The sequence below is a fragment of the Podarcis vaucheri genome (assembly GCF_965113315.1).
Source record: "Podarcis vaucheri genome assembly, chromosome: 5".
Lineage (NCBI taxonomy): Eukaryota > Metazoa > Chordata > Lepidosauria > Squamata > Lacertidae > Podarcis > Podarcis vaucheri.
In genome coordinates this window covers 47,360,204-47,386,816 of record NC_138763.1, presented here as the reverse complement: position 1 = coordinate 47,386,816, position 26,613 = coordinate 47,360,204, and the positions used below count along the sequence as shown (strand labels likewise).

The 26,613-nt window shown below is 43.6% G+C and overlaps 1 protein-coding gene across 4 annotated transcripts in view; it reads left to right on the top strand.

Annotated features, from left to right (window-relative positions):
* Positions 1-26,613, top strand: part of SH3PXD2A (SH3 and PX domains 2A) — a 248,555-nt gene that overhangs the window by 8,606 nt on the left and 213,336 nt on the right. The window lies entirely within an intron of this gene.

The following is a 26,613-nucleotide window of genomic DNA, read 5'->3' as shown; positions in this document are numbered from 1 at the left end:
CGTGGAGCAGGAGGCACATGTTGTGTTATTTTGAGCCATCTGGGCTTGTCTGACCCAACTTATTATTTTGACCTGGATGCACATTTGGCAGGGGTGTCCCTCAGTTCCTCATAAACATTCAGTTCTGCTATTCTGGAAGACTGCTTACATTCTCCTGCCCCTGACCTGAGCCTTAGAGGGCTTTTGCACATTGGAGCAAAAGGTAGACTTGCAACTTTCCTATCTTCCCATTAATTTAGGGACGTCCACATGATGCCCTCCCCATTCCAGTGTTGCCCTGAACCTTCCATGCTTTTAATACAGGTGTTTTTTTTAAAATCCTTGGAAAGTCTGAAATGATCAGGATGGAGAAACACCTGCATGTAGCGGGGAGAGGTCCAGGAAAACATTGGGATGGGGATGAAGTCTTGTGGGTGCACCTGTGTTAATGGGGAGACTGGTAGGTGCAAATCCAAGCCCGCAGAAAGACAGTGGTTAGGGCATTTCTTCCCAGAGCATTTTGGAATAGCTGTTTAAGGACCTTGAATTTTTCCTAGGTGGGTGTCCCATTTTCTCTGTTACGCTTTATTGGCAAAATTCGTTGCTTGACTTTCTCATTAGAGATCCAAGGCAGTGACCGTACATGAACCCTCGGTTTCTTCTCTTTAGCTGAGCCAGCTCAATCAATGTGCAGTGCTGGTTGTGCTCCTGTGCGGTGCAGGCCAGGACACAGACATAGTCACTGCAGGACAAACCTCAGTGAAAAGATCCAAAGAGGATGAAAATGTTAGTCACTGCGACATGGGACTAACTGAGGGGCATATATGCTTTCAGATCTAGTGGCCCCAATATTTGAAGGTACCAAGGGTGGTAAATCTGTTATCCTATCCTTGCCAGTAGGTAAGGACTATATACTTTAGGTTAATTCTCATAGGGTGATATTCTGCTAATCAGTGCAGGGATTTATGGGCAGTAGGACTTTCATGTTTTCCCAACCCTGTGCTCTCCCAACAGCCTCCCAAAATCTTCTCCAGAGGGTTGGGGGAACCCCTAGAACAGATTTAGGAGACATGCTTGGGGGGGGGGGGAGAGATGCAAGCAGAAATAATTTCACGGATGAAACAATTGCCTTAATGCCATGTTGCATATTTTCATGGAACTCCAAACTCTGTTTTGGATGTGGGCGAAATGTTTTGCTGGAGCTGTATACTATTTTGCTGATGTTCCATACCTACAATTTCCCACCAGCTTTGACTACTGAACACAAGCTGGTAACTGAGCACCAGAGAATAGCTTTCCCCTTCCAACTGTTCACTGACAGGTATCAAGGGAATTTGATTAATCCTACAGATATCAACACTAAACTTTGTCATGCTGTCATTATCCGTTTTGAACAGAAGTGAAATAGTAGATGAGGTAAAGAGTAATCACAGCCTTGGAGAAGGACAGAAAGGCAGGTCTTGCATCAGTCCTCTACCTCAGTGTTTCCCAACCGGTGTTCCGCGGCACACGAGTGTGCCGTGAGACATCGGCTGGTGTGCCGCGAGATACCTGGAGGGAGGCGGGCGAGTCGGGCGGCGAGAGGCGGGGCGGCGGCGGCGAGGAGAGGCCGCGCCTCCTGCTGCTGCCTGGCGCTCCTCCTCGCAGCCGGCAGCGCTGCCTGGGCGCCTCCGCGCGACTCTGCCTCGCTGGGTTTGGTCTCCCAGCAGAGACGGGTCACACGCGCCCCTCCCTCCCTCCCTCAGCCTGCGCGGAGGGAGAGCCAGAGAGAGGCATCGCTCCTGCGCTCCGAGGCGGATTGAGCGCAGCTGAGAGGAGCTGCCGAGGGGAAAAACTTTCACTTTTCTGCGTCCCTCCCGGCGTGACGCTGCGCGCTGACGTCACGGGGCGGGGCTTTAATGGTGGTGTGCCGCGAGATTTTTTTTCAGTAAACAGGTGTGCCGTTGCCCAAAAACGTTTGGGAAACACTGCTCTACCTGACAGCCAAGTCATGCACAAGAGTGGATATAAAGAGCATTATTAGTATTGGCATCCTTCTCCATATTTCTGCCAAGGACCCTGTAGAAGTAGCCTATCAGATGTGCAGCTTGCTTTTTGTGAATTCAACCTTAAATGACATTATTTTTTCACAAGGTTCAGTTTGCCAAGTTAACCAGGATCTACTTGTAATCTTGTCCATTTTAAAGCTCAGCTTTGCTCCAGACAGCAAAATGTATTGGGCTGGTATTACCACCAGTGTTTCAGCAGACGTTCTCTTAAATTGAAAACTGCTGGTGTAAGGGAAGGGCTTTTTTGATTATTAGGCTAAAAGTATATCTAGCCAAGCATTCTGCTTCACACATTGACTAACCAGAAAACCCACTAACCACACAGCCTGAAGGCCATAGCTGGCTCCTCCTATTGTGCTTCCCCGGTAGACTGCCACTAAATTTGAAGGTTCTATTAGTCTTGGCAAATCACTACTGGTAGAGTTATTCTCCATGAATATAGCTGATCTCTCCTTAAAACAATTGAAGCCAGTGGCTATCACCTGTCTACTCCTTGCTCTAAGAACTAAAATGCATAACATATTCAGCAGTTATGATATAAGATGCAATGCCAGCCATAGAAGTGAACAATTGAGGACAAAGGGTGGTATTATGTCATACAGTTGTTCAGTTCTTTGGTAGTTTGTGCCATAGACAGCGAGTATTGTGGGTGATATTCACATATCTGGGTATAACTGTGAGACAGTTCTGTGTCACGCTGGGTGCTATCAGGTTGTGTTCTTATCTACACTTACCTGGAAGTAAGCATGTTAATACTCAGTTGGACTGACTTTTAAAATGTTTACAGTTTGAGATCCTTCAAAGCGAGTATTTTTTCATGTGTAAAACAAGCAAACAACCCTCAGTTATAGAGACTGAGTAACTGAATCTAGATCAGGGGTTGCTAATGCAAACCCTGTGGGTGCTAGTGCGCTCTGCCAGTACCACCTATGACACCTGCAAAAGATTGTAGTAAATGTTCCTTCAGAAATCAGCACTACACCAGAGACTTATTTGCTCTTCCTGCTCAGTTTGTTTGCACTAGTTCTGCTTCTCCTGTATTGGAGACACTCCCTTAAACATGTCCACATCTTGTTGGTGCCTTGATTAGACACCCACCCTCCCATTTTGAGGAGAGGTGCAAAGAGCTACTCTGTAAGTGATAATAGTGGATGATGTGGCAGCCATTTGTGCTATGCCATACCCCCATGGCATCATTTTGTGACTGGTGTTCGTGGCACCTTCTCAAATTCCAAAGGTGCCCACTCGCCAAAAAAGGTCGGTGATGCCTGCTAGACTTGTATGCTATACTTTTTTTTTAAAAAAAGCAACATTTGAATATTAAAGTCAAATTCTCTTGTTAATAAATGCAAATTAGATACAAATGCTTGATTAAATTACATGCATTTTTCAGTTGTTACCAAGTGGTTTTCATAATTTGGATTTTAATTCCAGTGTTTGAGGTCTGGATAAAAAAAAAAGTGGGACCTAGGAAAATAAGAGTGCAGAATTGTATTCATCTTTTAAATATTTCCGTGTAACCATGAGGACCAGAAACTTGATCTTTTAGCAAAATGAAATGTTTCGTTTTCAAAATTCCATGGCAGCAGAAAGATTCTGATTTAGTACTTACACAGATTGCTAGACTACTGCCAGTCAGAATGGGGTTGTGCAATACTAACATGAGATTTGCTGTGTTCTGTTGAAAAATGTTCCTTGCTTCTAGATGAATTAATGAACGCTGCAATGACTTAATTAGGGCTTCTGATCCTCTTTCCCCCCCATTCCAACTCTCTGGAGGATGCTCTTTGATTTCCCAGACTCAGGTTCTCTGATATATCAAATCGATATTGGCTGACTGGACTCATCCAAGAGTGCTTTCATTTGCAATGTTTAACCTGATCTTCCAGATGTGTATTGAGAATGGGTGATCAAAACCCATCCACAGCCTCAGGCCAAATGCATGTACATGTATGCCTTTTCCTCCTTTCTGTGCATTAGTGCTGGCTAAGTGAATCCAGCTGCCATTATGATATTGTTCCTTTCAGGCCTTTTTCATGTGCTTTATTCAGTCTGGTTTTAAATATCTCACTGTTGCAATGTGCAAAGCTTGATTTTTTATTTTTTATTTTTATTTTTGCCTGTGTGGGGAAAATAAATGGTCTATGGCATTTTTCACCCAAGGTCAACATAGCAAAAGGGTTACTTTCATCTTGTTGATTGCCAGCTCTTATCTCTCACTTTCTCTTAGATGTTTGAAACCATACAGGGAGGAGCATACTTGGTTAAATATTTGCCAGTGTGATTCAGCAATACCTAACAAAACTATACACTGAGCTCCATGATTCCAGGAGATACAGGAGACATCTCCAACCCTAACATATCCTAAGTATGTGTAACTTAACTGCATTTGTTCACATTCATCCTTTGCCTGTTCTATAGCCACTTACCTCTTTTCTCTCTCCATTGTCAAACTTTAGATTCTAATCTCTCTGAGACAGGTCTTTTCCCTATTGGACTGGATCCAAAGATCCATTATAAGAACTCTTTTTGTGGAACACGCCTACTCACCGAAGTGGGGCCATCTCCCCTAAACTGCTTTGTAAGGATGGAGGTGCAGGAGGCTGCAGCAAGTGGGGGAACTTCAGAAAATTGCCTCCTCTCTTCCTATGAGCCTCTGACAGATCTCAAATCCTCTCATTCACAGAAGGGGTCCTTCTGTGAATGGAACGTGTATCCAGCCTGATGATGGCATTGAATGAAAACAATAATATACCCTGAAAAATAAAGTAACAAGTCAACACAGACTAGATGTTAACCTAAATACAAACACACACAAGATTTATGCATGCATGCTGCTTTCATTTTTGCTGTGCGTGTGTGAAAGGCTTGTATACTGTAAATATTGGGTTGCATCCAGACACGCTTAGAAACACTGAGCTGTATCCAGTACTATTCCAGCAAGGTTCCTCTGGTGCAGCAGGACTTTCATTTTCTCACCTCCCTACACCGGTATGCCCCCCCCAACTGCTCTGAAGGGTCCAAAGGAAAAGAATAGGAAGTTTCATTGTACCCATGGAAGTTAGAAGGAACTTCCATGGGTACAATGGAACTTCAGTGGAGCTACAGTATTGGATATGGCCCATTGAAATCAATGGGACTTAAATTAGTCATGACCTACTTAGGTCCCATTGGCTATCATAAGTCCCACTTATTTCAGTGGGTCTGCTCATAATTAGAGACTTAGTCCGGATTCAGCTCACTGCCAGTAAATAGGAAGCCTGTCTGAAGGAGATGTTGATGCATAGAGAGAACACAAGCTGCGTTCCCCAGCTCAGAACTGCTTCTTCATGTGATTATTATCATCCCTCCCAAGGCTACCTCTGTCCATTACAGAGAGAAATAAAACTTCTTTTTCTACAAACAAAATTTGAAGAAAATTTGGGGACACCCCTTCCCCTCACACTTTGTTTGGTAATGACATTAAATGTGTGTGCATAGTTCTTAATTAAGGCAAATTTAAATAACCCCTACAATGGTGCCCAACCTTTCTGTCTTTTGTCTCATATGAATGCATGTTAGTTGCAGATATATTGATTGGCCAGGACATGAGATTTTTTGCCCTGGTGTTTTTAAACCTTCATTGTTTTGTGGCAACTGAAAACTAAAACCAACAATTTTATCTCTCTTTTTCTTCCCTAGCTTAATGACTAAAAGAAATGATACATTTCAATCTCATGTCACAACTCTTGAGTGATATCATTTGCAATCTAAAATTGTATTTCCTATTAGGTAATGATGAAACCGGCTTCAATAATGGCATTTGGTGCTCAGATGTATAGGCTGCCTTGGGAGGAAACAGCTGGCTTTTACACATTGCATAGGCTGTTTCTTTGTCAACAACCATTTTTATGTCGCTTCCTCTTCACGACCCAGTGTCCATTCAAAAGGAAACAGTTCACAGTTGGAAAGCAGGATTGCTGGAAAGCACTTAGCAATGCTGTGTTGAATGTGTGTGTAATCAAGTGCTTTGATGTGTCTCCGCAGAGCTGACTTCTTGTTTTTAGCCTCAGGCATCAATTATGTGTGAGCATAGGAAGCTGCCTAATAGTGAGTCAGACCTTGTGTCCATCTAGCTCAATACTGTCAATTGTCAGCAGCTTTCTTTCCATGGTAACAGAAACAGGTCTTTCCCAGCTCAACGGTTCATAGAATTATAGAGTTGGAAGGAACCCCAAGGGTCATCTGGCACAGCCCCCTGCAATACAGGAATCTCAACTGTAGCATCCATGACAGATGACCACCCAACCTCTGTATAAAAACCTCCACGGAAGGAGAGTCCACCACCTTCCGAGGGAGTCCATTCCATGGTTGAACAGCTCTTACCATCGAAAAGTTCTTCCTGATGTTTAGTCAGAAACTCTTAAACCTGAAGCCATTGGTTAAGTTCCTAGTCTCTGGAGCTGGAGAAAACTTCCCTGGATCTGGTCACTGTACTTCTGTTGGTGCAGACTAGAATAGCATTAGCTTTTTTTTGCTGCTGCATCACACTGTTGATTCATGTTAAGCTTGTGGTCTGCTAACACCTCTAGATCCTTTTCACATGTACAGCTGGCAAGCCAGGTGTCCCCATTTTATATTTGTGCAGCTGATCTTCCTGTCTAAGTGTAGAACCTGACATTTGTCCCTATTGAAATTCATTTTGTTTGCACCTAGTTCTCCAGTTCGTTAAGGTCATTTTGAATCCTGATTCTGTAAGCAGGGATGGAGATCTAAAGCAGAGATGAAGAACAACCTCTGGTTGTCCAAGTGTAGTTGGACTACATCTCCCTTCATCCTCCACCCCTGGCCATGCTGGCTCTACCTGTTGGGAAATGGAGTCCCAACAACATTTTGAAAGCTATAGGTTCTCCACCTCTGAACTAGAGAAGTAGAACAGGGTGCAGTAGGCTTATCAAGACAAATGTAAGTTGTTACAAGACTGGAGCCAGGCTGTTCCCCAAAGAATAACAATTCCTATTAAATGGAAAAAAGGATCCTGAAAAAGACCTCGGAGAGTGACACTCACAGTTTCTACAGTCATAAGGCACAGTTCAGTGATAAAGGGAAGTATGTTTAAATTTCATTTATTTGATTTCAGTTAAAGAGAATGAAGCCTTAAGGCTGCAGTTCTAACCCTGCTTACCTGGGAGGAAGCCCAATTCAGAATGACTTATCAGGGTGGAAACAATTACACACCATTGCCCCCAAAAGCAGGTTGTGGAGGCGATATGTAGCAAACATAGATTACTATTGTCACATAGTTGGATGAGTCAGGTTGGCCAGATGCAAAGGAGGAAAGGGCTTCTGCATCTTTAATGGTTTTGCAAAAGAGGGGGTTTCACCAAGCAGAGCTTGCATGACAACCCACACTTGATTAAATTCCCTCTTCTATGCACCTATTAAAGCTATAGGGCTCCTGTCCTCATCTGGTCACTGTAATATAAGATGACAAAATTGTTAAAATAACTTACACTTTCTTTCTAACGCAATGATGCCCCCCCAAACCCAACTAAAGTTCTGTTCAGATCTGAACTGTAGTTACCATGGTTTCCTGATCATCCATATTTTATAGAACTCACTTCCTTAGGCTTATAATGGTGATCAGTTAGATAAGCTATTTATTAAACCATGAACACAGGAATCTATCTGAGAGCAAAGATAGTGAAATAAAATCCTTTGTTTAGCTTGTATCAAATGTTTTGTTCAGTGCTTCAGCTCTCGCTCTAGAAATCTGATACTTCAGAGAATGAATTTTTAAAGAAAAAGCCAAGAATACCCTAGGGGGATATTTCTTTTAAAAATTGGACCTTGAGTGTCTCTGACATGTGATACATCTCCATTCTTCTACCTGGAAAATGTATAAGGTGAATGTAGATTTTGAACTTGCAGATAAACTTTTAAAAAACATCTTTGCTGTATACAGAGTTAGAAAGTGGAATTGGTTACGATTATATTGTCTTTCTCTTGGAACATGGGAAACTTTTTTTTTTTTGGAATGGCAATAATAAAAGAATGCATTTGTAGTTGCACTCTGCTTAGTGTAAATGTTTAGCTTTAATGTTAAACAAAGTTATAATAAGCCAGAACATTTTTTCCTAAGTGAGTGCTTCCTTCTAGACTGGCATGGAGAAATATTATGGTGAGGCACAAACAGCTTGGGAGTAGAGAATGAAACCACTTTTAAATTACAGTGGTACCTCGGGTTACATACGCTTCAGGTTACATACACTTCAGGTTACAGACTCTGCTAACACAGAAATAGTACCTCGGGTTAAGAACTTTGCTTCAGGATGAGAACAGAAATCGCGCTGTGGCGGCACAGCAGCAGCGGGAGGCCCCATTAGCTAAAGTGGTCTTCAGGTTAAGAACAGTTTCAGGTTAAGAATGGACCTCCAGTACAAATTAAGTACGTAACCAGAGGTACCACTGTACACTCTTGTCGCCTGTCCCCCTTTTTAAATTTCTGCTGGAGTTTTTCCACCCGGATCTTGGCATCCAGGGAATTCTTTTTTATACTGTTATTTTTTCTTGCACCCACACCCATTTTTCATAATAAATCCAAAACACCTCCAAGTACTATTTACATCAGGATCACTATAAAACAGTTGAGCACCCTCCCTCTAGCCTGAACCCAGTTCTGTTCAAGGTGTCTCAATACAGCATTTAGTTTTGGTTTGGCAAACTTTTCCCAGGAGGCTTTTGTTAAGCTTTTCCGTTGCTATAAATAAAGAAAACAGCCTTTAGTGCAAAATGTGGGCAATGTTTAGCACAAGAGGCCTGGGAACACAAAATGGATGACCTCATGCTAGGAGTCTTCCATTGACAACGACTACAAGCTGAGCTGGCTTCTAAGCCAGGCTTGTGGTAAGAGTAAGGCATGCTGCTTTCGTACAAGCAAGGGAGTCTGAACATCTGGAAATGTGGCTGTGAAAATGTCGCATAACATTTTCTAACAAGCCAAAAGATTACAAGTTGTTATCACTGGGGTAGGGCCAGACCCTGCTGGAGCCCATCCAGGAGTCTGATGTCACTATCAAAGACGTCAGCTACAGTACTTTCCCATGTCATCTCTGTCACTCTTGCCTTCATGCTACTCCTCAGAAGATCTTGAAACACGTTGGTGACCGCCAGGCAAAAATAGTTCATCAGGACCAGGCTTTTTTCACATTCTGCACTGGAACCAAACCTCAGGATCTGCTTTTTTAACCAAGCTCCAAAACTGCTGGTGTATCAGCACGTGCACACACATCAGTTAAACTAACAAGTGATTGTGTCTCTGCTTGCTTCTGCCCCTTTGCTAAGTTATCTAAGAATTTCAGTATTGGTGATTTCAGCTACTATGCATAAAACAAATTTCTAGATGGGGATGGTGACTAAGTCATAGTCAACGTATTTATATAATGTGTTTCACACAAATACTGCATTTTCTAAAAAAAATATATCTGTGTTCAAAGTGGTTCATGAACAAATCAGAATAGTCTAAATAAAGTAGTACAATATGGATGCGTATTAAAAGCTATCACTTTCACTGCAACACAATAGAACAAAACCCAGCAATTTAACAGTTCATTTACCATACAGCAAAATATAGCAGAGCATAAAGCTCATTTATCGTCAAACATCCAAAAATAGCACCAAACCTGATGACGTTAGCAACCGCCCCCCCTACCCAAACTCAATCTTCAAGGCCAGAAACTCTCCTGTAAGGAAAGGTTGCAGCCTTTGAGACATTTTAGTTTAGAGAGTAAGGAGAGTAAGAGGGGACATCATATAAGTTTATAACCTTATTCATGGCATAGAGAGAATGGATAGAGAAGAGTTTTTCTTCCTCTCCCACTTGTTGAGTGTTGGAAGATTCGGGACAGATAAAAAGAAGTACTACTTCTTGCAGTGCATGGTTGCTGTTGTTTAGTCATTTAGTCGTGTCCAACTCTTCGTGACCCCATGGACCAGAGCACGCCAGGCACTTCTGTCTTCCACTGCCTCCTGCAGTTTAGTCAAACTCATGCTGGTAGCTTCGAGAACACTTTCCAACCATCTTGTCCTCTGTCGTCCCCTTCTCCATGTGCCCAACATCAGGGTCTTTTCCAGGGAGTCTTCTCATCTCATGAGGTGGCCAAAGTATTGGAGCCTCAGCTTCATGATCTGTCCTTCCAGTGAGCACTCAGGGCTGATTTCCTTAAGAATGGATAGGTTTGATCTTCTCGCAGTCCATGGGACTCTCAAGAGTCTCCTCCAGCATGGTAGAAGTATACCAATTACCAATTGCTAGGAACCACAGAAGGAGAGAAGGCTGTTGTGCTCAGACCCTGCTTCAGGGGTTTCCTACAGGCATTTGGCTGGCCTCTGTGAGAACAGGATTCTGGATTAATGACCTGATCCAGCAGGAATACCAAGCAGTTGCCCCAAGCCAACAGTAGGGGCAAACACACTTATCTCCCTGCTTTATTGTTGTAGCAAATGTCTAGGTTATTTGTTTATTTTAAATTGTACAATATATCCCAGCTTATAGCCCAAAAGCAGCTTAGCTCTTTCTTTCTTTCTTTCTTTCTTTCTTTCTTTCTTTCTTTCTTTCTTTCCTCACCTTGTTAACTTGCTTAGTGTGGTGTAGTGGTTAAGAGCGGTAGTCTCGTCCACATGCAGCTGCGGGGTGACCTTGGGCTAGTCACACTTCCTTGAAGTCTCTCAGCCCCACTCACCTCACTGAGTGTTTGTTGTGGGGGAGGAAGGGAAAGGAGATTGTTAGCTGCTTTGAAACTCCTTAGGGTAGTGATAATGCGGGATATCAAATCCAAACTCCTCTTCTTCTTATCCTTCCCTTTTTATCAAGCTACATTCTACATTCATATTTTTGCATAATGAACACAGATGTTTAAATGTATCACGTGCACATCATTTTCTCGGCCTACTATCCATCTGTTACAGAAGGCCCTTGCTTACAGAATCAAGCTCAACGCAATAATAAATAATTCAGGTAGTCCAGAGAATGCGGCAGTACTTCTGTGCACCAGAGACGCATCCATAGTCACGTACATGTTTCTTTCTCTTAAAAAAAAAGTGTCTTCCATATGAGATCTTGACGCAAAGAAGCAAGGCTGTGACTTACTGATGAATATGTTTTTCTTTGTGCCTTGCGAGTGACGTACATACAACCAGACTTTCATCAGGATACCTGACCACCAGAGCCCTTTAGTATGTGGGAGTTTGGGGGGCAGGTGCCAGGGGTGTTAGAAAATATGAATGTGTTGATTTCCTAGGGTAAAATAAGAGGAGGGGTGGGGAGGGGAGGGGAGGAAGTTTGTGAGCCCAAGGCTCACTAATGTAACACTAAATCATGGTTTGGCATTACAAGTCAACTGACAGTGTGAAAGTTTGCAGTACCAATGCAGTAATAAACTTAAATGTGAATTTTGCTCTAGTTCTTCTAATGGCAAAGAACTGAAATAGACTGACAGAGCAAACCTCCGCATATCACTGTAGAAATAATATGTTTGTGATTCTGCAACTTTTGAATTTAATCCTGCAGTTTACTTGTTTGAACAGGCTGTTTAATTGTACAACTTGTTAATTCATATTGATATGGCTGCCATTGATACTGAATCAGAGAGTCAATGCTTATAGCTTTTTGTATCTGTGTTATACTGAGACAGGCTATGAGTTCATCAAATCTAGTGTACCGTTGCATACTCTATCAGCAGCTCTCCAAGGTATCAAGCGGAGATTTTACCTCTTGCAGGGCTTGCACTTGTCCCATGCCTAGAAAGCAAAGGTCCAAGTGGTTTTCTGCTTGAGCCACTCTTTTCCCAGGGAAAATCCACTCTTTAGTGCTAAATCGGAGCAAACCCAAATTGCTGTTTGCTCCAATTGAGTGCTAAAGCGCTGCGACAAGAGGAAGTGTGGTAAGCCCTTACTTGATGCTCTTTATTAAATGTAAATGCCAGATCTGGGAGATATATGCAGATCCAGATTCCTAGTCATCACAAAACAAATGTTTGACGGTATGAAAGCAACACAAAGTAACATCAGCAGAAGTTCACTCAGACCCAAATAAAACCGCAACATAAATTTCAAAAGCCAAATTTCCCTGGCAGATCACAACATACCTCTTAAAAAAGAATTTCCCCACTTTTAACAGCCTCGAACCCCTGTCGGGGGGAATGGTGGAGTATAAATAAATATATAACAACAGCAGCAACTAGTATTAAATATGTGTATATATGTAATGTGCTTGGCCACTGGGCTATGGACTTCTTTGTTCTTCAACACTTTTGTTCAATCTCTGAGAAGCACCTAAGGAGCATCAGATTCTGGCTACTGCCTGGCTTCTAGTTAGCTGCAGTATCTTATCAGGTTTGGGATTACCCATCCAGCCCCTGGAAAGAACAATATAAACAATAACTCAGTGAAGTTCCTCTTGCCATTTCTTGAGACAACAGATGGGAATTAGCAGGAGGGGCAGAGGTGATTGCCAGGAGCTACTGTTTACTTTAGCAATTATGATTGCCAAGTTTCCCCAGGACCGTATAACTCCAAACGTAAAAGTCTATTATGCCGGTTACTCTTCAAGTGCCTCCATGGTACCAGAGGGAGCATTAAAACATATGAGCAAGCAGTTGTTGTTAGAATATCCTGCATTTTGAAAGGCAGCCAGAGCCATCTTAACCAGGATCTCAATCTATTCCCACTTATCATTGTTTGTATAGCACATTCAATATGCAAAATGTTTTGTAATCTTGCTTGTGTTTGCCCTATAATAGCTTTGTAAGGGAGGTGATGATGGGCAGAGCAATTCTATCCTCTTGTTGCCCAGAGACTGGAGATATGCTGCTGCTGCTATGCTAACAGAACAGCTGCTGTATCCAATGTGTGCTCAGCTTGGGAGGTGAAAAACAAAGAAGCAGTCAAGAGGACCTCTGCCTGAATGATTAGTCTGGCTCCTCTATGGGCCATCTAGACTCTGGCAACCCATTTGACTCATCCCACCACCTTCTGTTTTCTTGATAGGCCAGCATCCCAGCAGGACACATTGCTCCTCTTTGTTCTTTTTATCCTCATCCCAGACAGTTGCTTCATATACCACCAGCAGCTACTACCACCCTGCTTTCACATGCCAAGAGGCCTGTTCTTTGACATTGCAGCAGGGGTGCTAACCTGTGGCCCTCCAGATGCTGCTGGACTAGAACTCCCATCAGCCCCAGCCAGCATAGCTAATAGTCAGGGGTGCTGGGAATTGTAGTTGAGCAACTGGTTCTCCACCACTGCAGTACAGAATGCCAGAGTGAGCAGAGAGGATGGGCCAACTCTAAACAGCACAGCAAGCTCCCTGCCTGTCCCCATCAAGAATCCTTTCCTGTGAAGTCAGATCCTGCTTGGGTGGAAGGGGAAAGGGATCCCTATCTACCAATCCTTAACAAGAACGGAATAACACATGCCAATTTTTAGTGGAGAGAAACTGGAGCTGGAGGAAATCCTGAAAGAGAAAGCCACATGTTGTGGAGTTGCCAATCACTTTCCCCAGCAGGGCTCCTGTGCCTTGAACTCACCAGGTAGCAGAGTGGCATGTGTAAAGGTAAAGGGACCCCTGACTGCTAAGTCCAGTCACGGATGACTCTGGGGTTTGTGGCGCTCATCTCGCATTACTGGCCGAGGGAGCCAGTGTACAGCTTCCGGGTCATGTGGCCAGCATGACTAAGCCACTTTCTGGCGAACCAGCGCAGGGCACAGATACGCCGTTTCCCTTCCCGCCGGAGTGGTACCTATTTATCTACTAGCACTTTGATGTGCTTTTGAACTGCTATGTTTGCAGGAGCTGGGACTGAGCAATGGGAGCTCACCCTCTCACGGGGATTCAAACCGCTGACCTTCTGATCGGCAAGTCCTAGGCTCTGTGGTTTAACCCACAGCGCCACTCACGTCCTTCATTATACCAGCTCCACGCTAAGAACACTTCATGTGTTGCATAGCTGTCCATCATGGAGCTTGCAAGAGCACAGGGGCATGTCTGGAACAAGAAGGTTAACAACCCTATAGAGAAACAGCCAGAAAGCAATGTGGTTTCTGAACTTGTTCTTCATGGAACAATATATGGAGCAGCTCCTGCAACTCTTGCAGCCAATGGAAAGTAAGAATCAGCATGCACACTAGGTGTTTGCGAGAAAGGGAGAAGTGTGAGCGATACTGCCTGGGTGTTTGTGCCTGGGGAGACTTCAGTGACTGCTTTTCCCTTTGAAGTTGCAATGGAACTTTGTGTGTACATTTGCTGCATCCAGAATGTGATGCAAAGCAATAGAGAAAGCGAAAAGGTGTAAATGCTTTACAGTTTAATCAGACAATCAGGAATTTAGATAAATTGAATCACTATTTATATACAGTGGTACCTTGGGTTACAGATGCTTCAAGTTACATACGCTTCAGGTTACAGACTCCGCTAACCCAGAAATAGTACCTCGGGTTAAGAACCTTGCTTCAGGATGAGAACAGAAATCGTTCAGCGGCGGTGCAGCAGCAGCAGAGGCCCCATTAGCTAAAGTGGTGCTTCAGGTTAAGAACAGTTTCAGGTTAAGAACAGACCTCCAGAACGAATTAAGTTCTTAATCTGAGATACCACTGTATATGGCTGCAGTCGCATAGAGAGGTATTTGCTAGAATGGAAATACTCTGGGCCTGGGAGATTTTTGGAGAACAAATCCACTGTACTATTTGACCCTCATGTTTTCTGAGCCAATTTTCAACCAAGAGGTCTGATTTTTTCATGTTTAATTTTAAGAGAGTCCAATGTTCCCAAGAGTCCCTAACACACTTATCTTTTCCATCTGTGAGTTTTATCTAATTCTCAGTAAAATTCTACTCCTAGAATTTTAATTTTAAGAGCCAAGCCAAAGCAATGCTGATAAAGCATCATAACTCTCCTGGCCCATGTTTTCTGTTGGTAGAGATGATGGGAGCCAAGTGCAGAGAAAGTAACTAAAACTGTTTTGTTTTGATTGAGCTTTTGTGGAGCAGAGAAGTTCTTGTTCCAACTGTACTTTCGGATGACATCAATGTCTAGAATGCTGTTTCTAAAAGGCTGTTCCCTTAGTGGTTCTGTCGCCTTCAGAAAGGGAGGAAAACTTCATTTGCTTGTGTTTTCTAGGAGAGGGCATAGGGCTGTTGCAAAGAGCTAAGAAGACTGGGGTGAGGGGGGGCATGGACCTATGGGCACAAATGTGCATAAAATTTACATATACTAATTCATGTGTACAGATACAGATATAGAATTTAAATGTCCAAGAAAGCAAGGCAACTAAATTGATATCCAAATCACACACACCAATAAATTATTCAGTAAATTGGTACCTCTCCCTCGATTGCCTCAGATTGCTTCCTCTTTGAATCAATTAATTTCCTAAGAGATCCTGCTGTAAGTAAATTCAGTTCCTTTCAATTACCCCCATCCTTCCCCCCCCCCGCATTGTATCTAGATAAATTCATATTTGTCTTGTATGTAAATAGCCTTGAGATGGTAGTTTAGAAGGTGATTAATAAATGGATGATAATGTTAAATCAATTTATTTCCCCAAATTATTGTTCTACCCAATAATCCATATCATCACCCCAATTCTATTTCCCCTGAATTCTTCACCTACACAGAAGTATGTGAGGCACTTAGAAAAAGATTCAGGATGCCATTGAGCATATCCCTGGCAATGACCCACCTAAGTGACTAACAGTGCAATTCTAAAATACTCTAAAATAAGCACCATTGAACTTGGAGGGAATTAGTCCCAGATAAATGCATATAGCACTGCATCCTAAACCAGCTTTTTAAGGAGTGAGACCCATTGAATACAGTGGGATTTCCTCCTAAGATAACATGTAAAACAGTGGTAGCCAACATGGCGCCCTTCAGAAGTTGTGAACTACAACTCCCATTATCCCTGACTATGCATTGGCCATGCTGGAAAGGACTGGCAGGGGTTGTGGTTCACAACATCTGGAGGGCACGACATTAGCTACTCTTGATGTATAGGATTGTGCTACAAGGATGCAAGCCTAAGCACACTTACCTGGGATTGAGCTCAATGGGATTTCCTTCTGAGTAGACATGCATAGGATTGCACTGCAAGTAACCAGGCTGCATCATTTTGGAAGGACCTGTTTCTGATGCACTTGGTTCTTGGACCTTGGGAGAGGATGACTGTAGAGCCCAGGGGCTTAGTTTCTGTTATTTGTTTCTGCAGTCTCTGGTGTTTTTTGCAGCTCATGGGAAAGAAAATAGCTGGGGCACTAAAACGCTGGCCGAGTGCCTCAGCAAGCAAGGCTCATCTTTCACGCTCTGTGACAGGCACTTTCGAACTGTGTTCCAGGGAACCAGGGGTTCCTCAGAAGCTTATCGGCGTTCCTCAGAGAGAATCCAAGGAATGGCGGACAAGCTTCACTCAACGCCTCATGTGCAATTGTGTGAAAATGTTTGGTGCATTCTATGCCACCCTGTCAGTTCAAGCAGGACAGCAGTGAGCCTGATACCCTCCCCCCCCCCATGAACTTGACTATGTGCTCTAGGCCCCTAGAATATTGCCCTGAATACTTTGCAGCAGAATGGGATTTCTAGTGCAAATGCACCTGTTCCCAACACACAGCCAAATGAGATATGGCAGCATTAAATTCATGTTTCTACTCGGGCTTGTGTCGCATATGTTGAAAGAAGGGGTGGTGCCTGATTTCAAAAGCAAAAAGGGGCTTGCAGGTGAGGAGGACAGAGCCCATCTGCTAGTAATGCACTTCTGTGCAGCCCCTCTCCCCAAATGCTTTTTCTCACAGCTGAGAGCCAACTCTGGAGTGTGGGGAGGTGCTCAGTATAACACCCAGTAATGAGCTGCTCTCTTGCAGGTAGCCCTCTAGTGGATTTACCTAGTGGTAGTTCTCCTCCAGTTAGAGCCTAGTAGCTTTGCTATTTTAGGTTTCCCACAGTGTTCCAGAGCAGCTTTTACAAATCTGGTGCTCTCCGGATGCTTTCTACTACAACTCCCATCAACCCCAGCTGCCATGGTCAATGGTGTAAGGGATTGTGGAAGTTGTAGTCTGAAACATCTAGAGGGCAGCAGGCTGGGGACACTTTGTCAGGTACTCCAGGGCACTGTGGGAAATTGTAGGCTGCAGTCCTATAAGCATCATTGAACATAGTGGAACATATATGCACAAGGAAATGGGATTGCACTGCGAGTTTGTTTCATCTAATATTCTGCTGCTACTGGGATGTTTATTGCTGATTGGTTTGCAGGGAGGTCCATGAATTGGAGAGGAAAGAGAGCCAGAGGGAAGTAACAAGATCCTCTGGCATGATTGAGCTGATTTCTCTACATGCCATGTAGGTCAACTGCCTTTTTATATCACTAAGTATTCAAGTGAACTGCAAACTGGTTTGTGCATGTTGAAGTGCTCTTTTAGAAACCTGATTTTGGCAAACTGCTCATCTGATAAGTTTTCTCTTCTACCAGGTTTCAAAACGGGATCTCATTGATGCATTTAAAGCATGCTTGTTGACTTTGGTTGAATGTACACAAGTCTATTATTAGTTATTTATATTTATTTAATTTGTATACTGTACTGCCCTTCATCTGAAAATCACGGGGCTGTTCACAACATAAAATTAAACATGAGAACACAAAATACATAAAACAAAACAAAACAAAACCAATAAAGCCCCTCCCCATTATTATTTTTAAAAAGGTCATAGAATGTTCGTCATAGGCCTGGTTATAGAGGGGGGAAATGGCCTGGCACCTAAATATATGTATTGAAGGTGCCATGCGAATCTCCCTGGGGAGAACATTGCAGACACAGGTAGCCACCACAGAAAAGGCTCGTTCTTGTGTTTCCACCTTCTGGACCTCTTGGAGGAGGCGCACGAAGAAGGACCTCAGATGATGATTGCAGGGTCTGGGTTGGTTCATATGGTGAGAGGCGGTCCTTGAGATATTGCTCCCCTGAGCCATTTAAGGCTTTATAGGTCAAAACTAGCACGTTGAATTGGGCCCATAAACAAATTGGCAGCCGATGCAGTTGAGCCAGGATAGGTGTAATATGCTCAAACCGTCTTTCCCTGGTGCGCAACCTGGCTGTCGAATTCTGCACAAACCAGTTTTCGAACCAACTTCAGAGGCAGCTCTACCTATAACACATTGCAGCAATCTTAGAGGTATTATCCTGTATTGGGAAGGCCTCGGTTTTGCTCCTAACCCCAGGTTTAGAATTGCAGCCTAAATGTTGCATGTTCAGCAGCTATAGATAAGGCTATGATTCTGAACCAAGTAGTAAGACATTCCTTGAAAATATCATCAACCAGCCCTCCTTCAGGAGCACCAGGACTGTAGTTAAGGAAAAAAAGCATGGTGGAGGCAGAAATAAATGCCGCAAACCTTCCCTGTTATGCACATAGACACTGGAACTGCAGGTGGATTTCCCCTTTGCTCTGCATGCAAAGTCGCACAGTAACAATTTTCTGAAACATTTGATTTTCATCTCCGTCAGAAAGATTAAAGGACACGTCCTTTCATTTCCAGATAAATAGTTTGCTGCTGCTAAGCCTGAAGTGAGCCATTAGAATGCAGCCTGCAATCTACGAGTTGTTGGAGTGCTTTAGTTGTTTTATGCAAGTGAGAGAACAGAGATCACAGACTTGATAGTCCATAACTGAGGAAGCCTGTTGTGACAGACACCAACTGAACAGACTTGTGATATTGTTTTTCAAAATATGACAAAACAATGGTGACGCTATGCATGGGAATGTCTCATACCTCATATTTGTCTTTTTAGTTATGCTTCTGTTTCTGACCTGTATCTGGAAATATGATATAAATGAATGCACTTACTTCATTCTCTGCATGGCTTAGAGAGGGTGCATATTCTGGAGCAGGCACCCCCAACCTGTGGCCCTCCAGATTTTTTTGCCTACAACTCCCATGATGCCTAGCTAACAGGACCAGTGGTCAGGGGTGATGGGAATTGTAGTCCAAACATCTGGAGGGCCAAAGATTGGGGGTGCCTGTTCTGGAGCATACCATTTGAGAATTTGTTGATGCTATATAGAGGGAAAATTGCATATTCTTTTTCTCCTCCCCGCACAGAAGCCCTCAAGGTGGCCAACAGGACCCCCCCTCCCTTCCTAATGACATTTGAACTGTTGTCGCACAATCACTGAAGTTATTTTTCAGTCCTTGCACAAAACAGACAGGCACAGTGAATGCTCTCCCTATTTTCCCTGCTTCCCTTGTGTATGCACGTTTATGTAGCAGAACTATGCATTAAAATATGACTCAGTTGGAAACTGGACACTAACTGGAAATTCTGAAGAGGTGCCCTAAGGTTGTCTGAGTCAATGTGATAAACATGTGAAGCTGCCTTGCACTGAGGAATGCCACTGTTCCAGCTAGCAAAGGGTCTAACCTTTTTAGACCCAGCCCCCCCCCCATTCAGCAGAAACATGCATTTGAGGACTCATTCCTTAATTTTAATGTTTGTGTGGTTATAAACTATCTTAGGTTAGACTGTGGTTGCATTCAGGTCTGGGAAATATTGTGTTAGTTTCACTGGTTATAATGCTAGCTCTTCTGTCCCATTTTCTAACCTTCCTTTCACACTCCAGTGCCTATTGCGTTTTGACTGATAACACCAGCCTGTCTCTTTCATTTACACCAGTGGGTGAGTTGTGACTTAGCAGCAAACACTGTTTCTACTCCTCCACCCTTTCCACACGTGCATACTTCTGTTTCCCTGTGATTCCCCCATAAAAACAGCAGAAAAGAATTGAATGCTGATATAATGCCCCAAAATTCGTCTCTGTACTCTCATTATTTTCTGGGTTAAGGGGGCTGCAAATAGATTTTTTCCTGGAAGCAATTAATGTGGAAAGGTATGCTATATATTCTGCTAGATTTCCAGAAGTGGTTTTTGCACCATGTGAAAGCTCAAATATAATGTGGATATCAACAGTTATGGAAACATCGGGCAAATGGAGTAAGTCTCTGTGTGAATGCAGCCTGTAACTCACCCAGTAGTCGGTCTCAAGGCACCAGTTGAAGACCACTGGTCTGTTCTGACTGGCAGTGGACAGTAAGTCCTTGCTACTGCATGTCCTTTTGGCTGAAGATGCCAGGGTTTGATCCTTCTGCATGCAAGACATGTGCTCTAGCAGTTCTGCCATCTCCCCTGTACCTTAGTGATGGAGGACTGCACTTTGCCAAGTTGATCAGAGTGATCCCAGGTTTTGATTACCACTTGACATATTTGTGTGTTGCTGGGGTGGTGGTGGTGGTGGAACTATGACAGTATTAAATTGTGGTTTGTTGCACATTTAAGTGCCATTTAAGTGTCTTAAAGTTGAAGAACTGGGAAATTGAAGCCCTTGGCTTCATTCCTGAGATTCAAAGCCCACTTCCAAATTGTGCTAGCCCATGTTCTCAGATGAGGAGATTTGCAAGTCAATGATGTGTTTGAATAGGCATTCAGTTAAGAAAATAAAAGGAATTAGGTTGGCTAAAGCAGTGTTTCCCAACCGGTGTTCCGCGGCACACAAGTGTGCTGTGAGATGTTGCCTGGTGTGCCGCGAGATGTTGCCTGGAGGGAGGCGGGCGAGGGCGTTTGCTTCCCGGAGGACTTGTGGGAAGCCGCCCCTTCCCTGGGCGACGCGCCGCCTCGCGACTCCGGAGTCAGTCCTGAGGGCTCTCGGAGGGACTCGCAAGCGACGGCGCGGCGGCTCCAGGGCGCGCTCAGCCGGGCCGCCGCGCGCCCCCGCTGCAGCTGCCCGGCGTGGAGCACGACGCGGAGCCAGCCGGGCTTGGAGGCGCCCAGGTAGGGCCGAGCCGGGCGGGGGCGGGGAGGTCTCGGTCTGCTGCGGGCGCAGGAGGGCGAGTGGGAGAGGGGGAGCCGTCGGGTCTCCTGGAAGGAAGCGAGGCGGCGGCTGAGGGGGATGCAGCCCCGTCCCCAGCAACAGGCGCTCCTCGAAGTGAGGCCACAAGTCGGGGCTCGGACAGGGCCTGGAAGCAGCGGCTCCGGCTCTTGGGAGCGGAGAAGGGGACTTCGAAAGCGGCCTGGAGGAGAAAAGCCCCAATGCAGCGAGAGCGGGGACCTCCTCGCTTTGTGCCGTCCGCTGCCGGGAGCAGGACACGGGGGCTCCTCGTTCGCATGCTTTCCCGGGTGATCGGTGAGGGTTAGGGTTAGGGTTAGGGTTAGGGTCCCTCAGTCCCTCGCTTTGCTGCCTCCTCCCCCCCCACCCCCAAAGCTTGGAGGTTCCCCGGCAAGGGGGAGGGGAAAAAAATTGAAAACTTTCACTTTCGCGCGTCCCTCCCGGCGTGACGCTGCGCGCTGACGTCACGGGGCTGTAATGGTGGTGTGCCGCGAGATTTTTTTCATCAAACAAGTGTGCCTTTGCCCAAAAAAGGTTGGGAAACACTGGGCTAAAGGATACAAAGGTACCTCTGACAGGTATAGCAGATGTTGCTTTATCAGAGAAAAGTGTTTGTTTTGGTGTGCTCAGGTAATAAGTAGCATTTGGTTTTATAGCTTGGAAGCTGGTTTTCTGTAGTTAGTCACAGAAAATTTAGGATGGAGATTCCACCATTCACTAGCAGCTCATAATGTAGCATGAAATGAACATAAATGTTTTAGATTCCTAACCCACCTCCTCTGAATGGCTTGGTGTTGGTGGTGATGATGACAGTGGTGGTGGTGATAAAGCAATAGAATAACATTCCCACTAATATAGGATACTCTTTTAAATTACAGTTCTGGGCCAGAGTTTGCTTGCACTGGCTTAACATTAGGCACCGAAAGTCAAACAAAGCTTTGCAGCGCTTTTGGCAGACATGCTCTAATTTGGACTTTGTCAAGATGACACAACATTTCTGTAGCTGTCTGACAGTATATATTGGTGTTTTATTTGTAAAGTAAATTGAACAGGGCAATTACAAGTTAAGATCATAACAGCATTCCTGCTATAATCCAGGATTATTGTAAAAACTTGCAGTTTCTATAACATATAGGAAATAGATGAGAAAATAAACAAATAGAGTCAATTGGGATATGCAGGGGAAAAGAAAGAGAACAAATTTATGGAACCACAGAAAGGGGGGGAGTTGAAAACTGATATATAAGAATTCTTTCTTTCTTTCTTGTTTATTTGTTATAAAGGAAAATCATTCATAAATAAATAAATAATCAATCAATCAATCAAAAGAGCATTGAGTTTAGAGAGCTCCAGGCAAGGGCCACATGTCTCTAAATCCTCCTGGAATGTCCACACTTGATTTTTGTCCTTCCAAGTCCAGTTCTAATCGCAAGACTCATCCTTCAGCAAGGCTATAAAAGTGCCTTTCCAAGGTGATGCGCCACCTCCTGTGTAAAAACATTTTGTTTCCCACAAAGTACTAATTGCAGCACCTACTCAAAACAAACCATGCAAATATGTCACCTACAGATCATCACTCTTTAGTCTCTTTGTTTACTATCAGCTAGATAGCAAATCTGTTGAAATTCTATGACTGGGGGGAAAGAAGTGCTTTTTCAGCTTGAGTAATCAGAACTTCTAGCTAATGTTTGCTCAAGTGATGGCTACCCAATCTCCTGTGGCTGCTATGTGACTACATTCAGCCCCCTACACCAAGGACATTTATTTCCCCATGTCTATAATCTTCCTCTCTGAACTGTGCCTTCTTTCATTAGAAATCTCTTCTCCTGTATTTACCGTTTAATGGAGGGGAGGTTAATGGAGTTTGCCCATTGCTGATCTTTCTACCTACTTGCAATTCCCAACAAATGACATTCAAAGAATACCGCCTTTCACAGTGGAGGTAGAACATAACTATCATAACTCATAGCCAGTTAACCTCCATTAATTTGTCGTATCCTCTTATAAAGCCATCCAAGTAGGTTGGCATCACTTCCTCCTGTGAGAGCGAGTTCCATAGTTTAACTGCACTGCACTGCACAAAGAAGTACTTTTTATCTGTCCCAAAACTTCCAGTGTTCAATTTCGCTGGATGTCCAAAAGTTCTATTGTTACCCACTTTCTCTGCTCTGCACCTAAGTTTATAAACTTATATCATGCCACCTCTTACTTGCCTTTTCTCTAAAAAGCCCAGAACATACATTTTCATTGTACCTTGTGCCTTTCTCTACTGGAAAGAGAAAGCTTGGGTAGGATGCAGAAGCTTATTCAAAGAAACTTCTTTAAGAGAGAGAGGTGACCCCAGAGGTTCTGGTATGTAGGTGAGGGCCTTCTCCACCTATGTTATGAAGCTCCCTCCTGTGGAAGTTCCAGGCAGCCTCTTTTCTCTTAGCTTTTCAGCACCCAGCTAAGACATGTTTATTCCAATGGGCATTTAACCTGTTGGGTTGAATTGTTGTAATATTTATCTCATTACTTGTACATTATTGTTTTACCTGCAAACCATTTCCTGTTTGCGGCATTTTGCTTGATTTTTTTAAAAAACCCATGCTTTTGTATATTTTGTAAATGGTAAAAAGCCGCCCTTAATATTGGCATATACATCTTCCAAACATATAGAGGTATGTTTAAAGCACTCTGTGTGGCAGCTGTTCTCAAGTGGTAAGCTATTCATGTAGAATGTCACACCATTCAGATCTGGAGGTGCTCACTATATGAATGCCTGAAAAGAGAAGTTTGTGGTAAACAGTGACAGGAGCAGATATGTTGACAAATCATTACAAATCATCTTCTGTTTTTATGTTTATGATCTGTGAGCAAGTCCCAAGATTGATTCAACCTTTGGGTTTCAGTTTCAGAAGTAGACCTATGGATACTGGTTTGCATCCAGTACTATAGTTCCACTTGTGTGAGACTTCTGCTTGTGTAACAAAACATCTCCTTCCTCATCTCTGAAGTCCACTATGTACCCTCAAAAGCTGCACCAGAGGGTTGGGGTTCTTTGGATTAGATATTGGGAGAACATGGATAAGACCTCTTTCTTTTTAACCCTTTGCTTAGAGGTCCTCCAGAAGTTGCCAGTGGACACCCAACCAGCCACTGACCAGACCTCCTTAGTTTCAGCAAGGCTGTGATCTCATGTGCCATAAGACCACAACCCAGGAATGAATATTTTTCTTCAACCTTGTATTATGTCATGCAGGATGTACATAGTGTAGCAAATTTTAGCCTCCTTGTGCTGGAGGGAGCCGATAGCAAATCTCTTCTAATGGGATTTCAGCCTATAGTTTGAAATGAACTTTTCTAGTCAAGAGGCAATTTTAGTAAGTGATTTCCATACCTGGACAGCTATGGACATGTAAAGTGTGAATATATTTATATGTGTGAATTTCTGTTCTACTAATACTTATACTGTACGCCTCTAGATCCACAATCTGTGAGTTGTTGATATTTGAGTTAAAAGTCTAACAGTTTAGCACTTACAGATAGGTAGCCATGTTGGTCTGCCATAGTCAAAATAAAATAAAATTCCTTCCAGTAGCACCTTAAAGACCAACTAAGTTAGTTCTTGGTATGAGCTTTCGTGTGCATGCACACTTCTTCAGATACACTGAAACTGTTGAGTTTAGCACTTGTTAGTCATCTAGATTTATGACCTGCATGGCAGATGATCAAAGGCACACATAGTGATTTGCTGCTTTATTGAAGCTTTGTCTCTTTTATAGCTGTGACAGATTTAAATCATTATAGTGAAAGCAAGAACAATTGGGTGCACTGCTATATTTTCCCTTTGCTGTAAGCCAAAATTAGAAGTGTCACAGCCAACAGTTTTGAGTTTTGTGAATCTTGGGGTCTTGGAGCTTACATGAACTTTCTTTTCCTTTCTGCTCAGAAAGGGAGGGAAACAGTCCCTCACTCACCAAGGCACCCCTTGAAGAATTCTCACTCTTCTGAAGCAAGGAAGGCCCCAGAGACTTAGCATTGTTTGACAGAGGCCTGAGGGACTTTGGAGACTATACTGTTATTTTTTTTCTTTCCCAGGCCCTGGGTCCACTTATAGGGCACTGCATCTGGAGGTCAGCTGCAAGGTTAAGAGTCAATGCTGCAAGATTTTCATGTTCATATAAACTACATTAAGTGTGTTGGTTTTAGCATGAGGCCATACAATTTGGCTGGTTAGAGAACCAAGAAAAGCTTGTGAACACATCTTGGTTTTTCAGAGATAAGAGCCACAGCTGTCAACTTACAGATTTGAAAATAAGGGATCAGCAGCCTTGAAAATAAGGGACCAGCAGCCAAAATAAGGGACCTGCAGCCTCACCTGTTCCAGGCACTCCAGTCTTCCTGTCCTCCTGCAGTCTGGTCAAACTCATGCTGGTAGTTTCGAGAACACTGTCCAACCAACTTTGTAACCAGAGGTTCAACTGAATAGAATCTGAATCACATGCACCACAAGGGCTATGCAGCCACAACTTAAGATGGCTCCCTGGCCTGGCTTTGCACTGCAAAGTTTGCAGCAGCACGTGCAACAAAATGGCGTCCAGCATTCAACCCCCCCCCCCCAGCTTGCATTAACTAGCCACACACAAGGCATGCAAGCTCCACTCCCCAGTCGTTCTTAGACTTCTTATTGGGTGAGCAACACAACCAAGCAACACGGCAGGGAGGGAGGGAGAGGAGCTGCTTCCTTTGAAACTTAAGGGACATCATTTAAGGGACATTTAAGGGACATCCATCAATAAGGGACAGCAGCGGGACATGGCGCTGGACTAAGGGACTGTCCCTTCAAATAAGGGACACTTGACAGCTATGATAAGAGCACACACTAAAAGTATTTAATGTGAGAGCATGAAATACAAACCGTACATTTGATAGCTATATAACTAAGATTGATACAGTATATGCACCCTTCATATTTGCCCTGAGAGCATTACAGTGGTACCTCAGGTTACATATGCTTCAGGTTACATACACTTCAGGTTACAGACTCTGCTAACCCAGAAATATTACCTCTGGTTAAGAACTTTGCTTCAGGATGAGAACAGAAATTGCACACCGGCGACGCAGTGGCAGTAGGAGGCCCCATTAGCTAAAGTGGTGCTTCAGGTTAAGAACAGTTTCAGGTTAAGAACAGACCTCCAGAACGAATTGAGTTCTTAACCTGAGGTACCACTGTATTGCTGAAATGAATTTCTGATACTACCTGACAAGCTACTGAGGACCCCAGGTTCAATGCTGTTCGAAAGAATCACACCTTTGTGAAATATAACAGTTTTGGGCTTATTTATAAGTAGGATTAGCCACTGATGAAATTGTTGAGCCAACAAATTGCTTATATGTGCTTATGTATTGACTATTATTTTAGAGTCTCCCAATGGAGGAAGGAGGATTTGATGTTCTCTTGCCAAGGGAACAGATAACCCCTCCTAATGCAGTGCTTCCTTTTTAATGCAGAAAACAAGGTATCTTCTTCAAAAGAGCAGAAGTTGACATTAGGACATGATGTCACGTTATCCTCTGGATCTGTGTCAAAGAAAGCTGGATACTTTCCAGAGGAAACAATGCTTTTTATAATGAACTCCCACCTAATGGCCCTTTAAGTGGATTCTTTATGATTTCGTATAGGATAATTTATTCATCTTG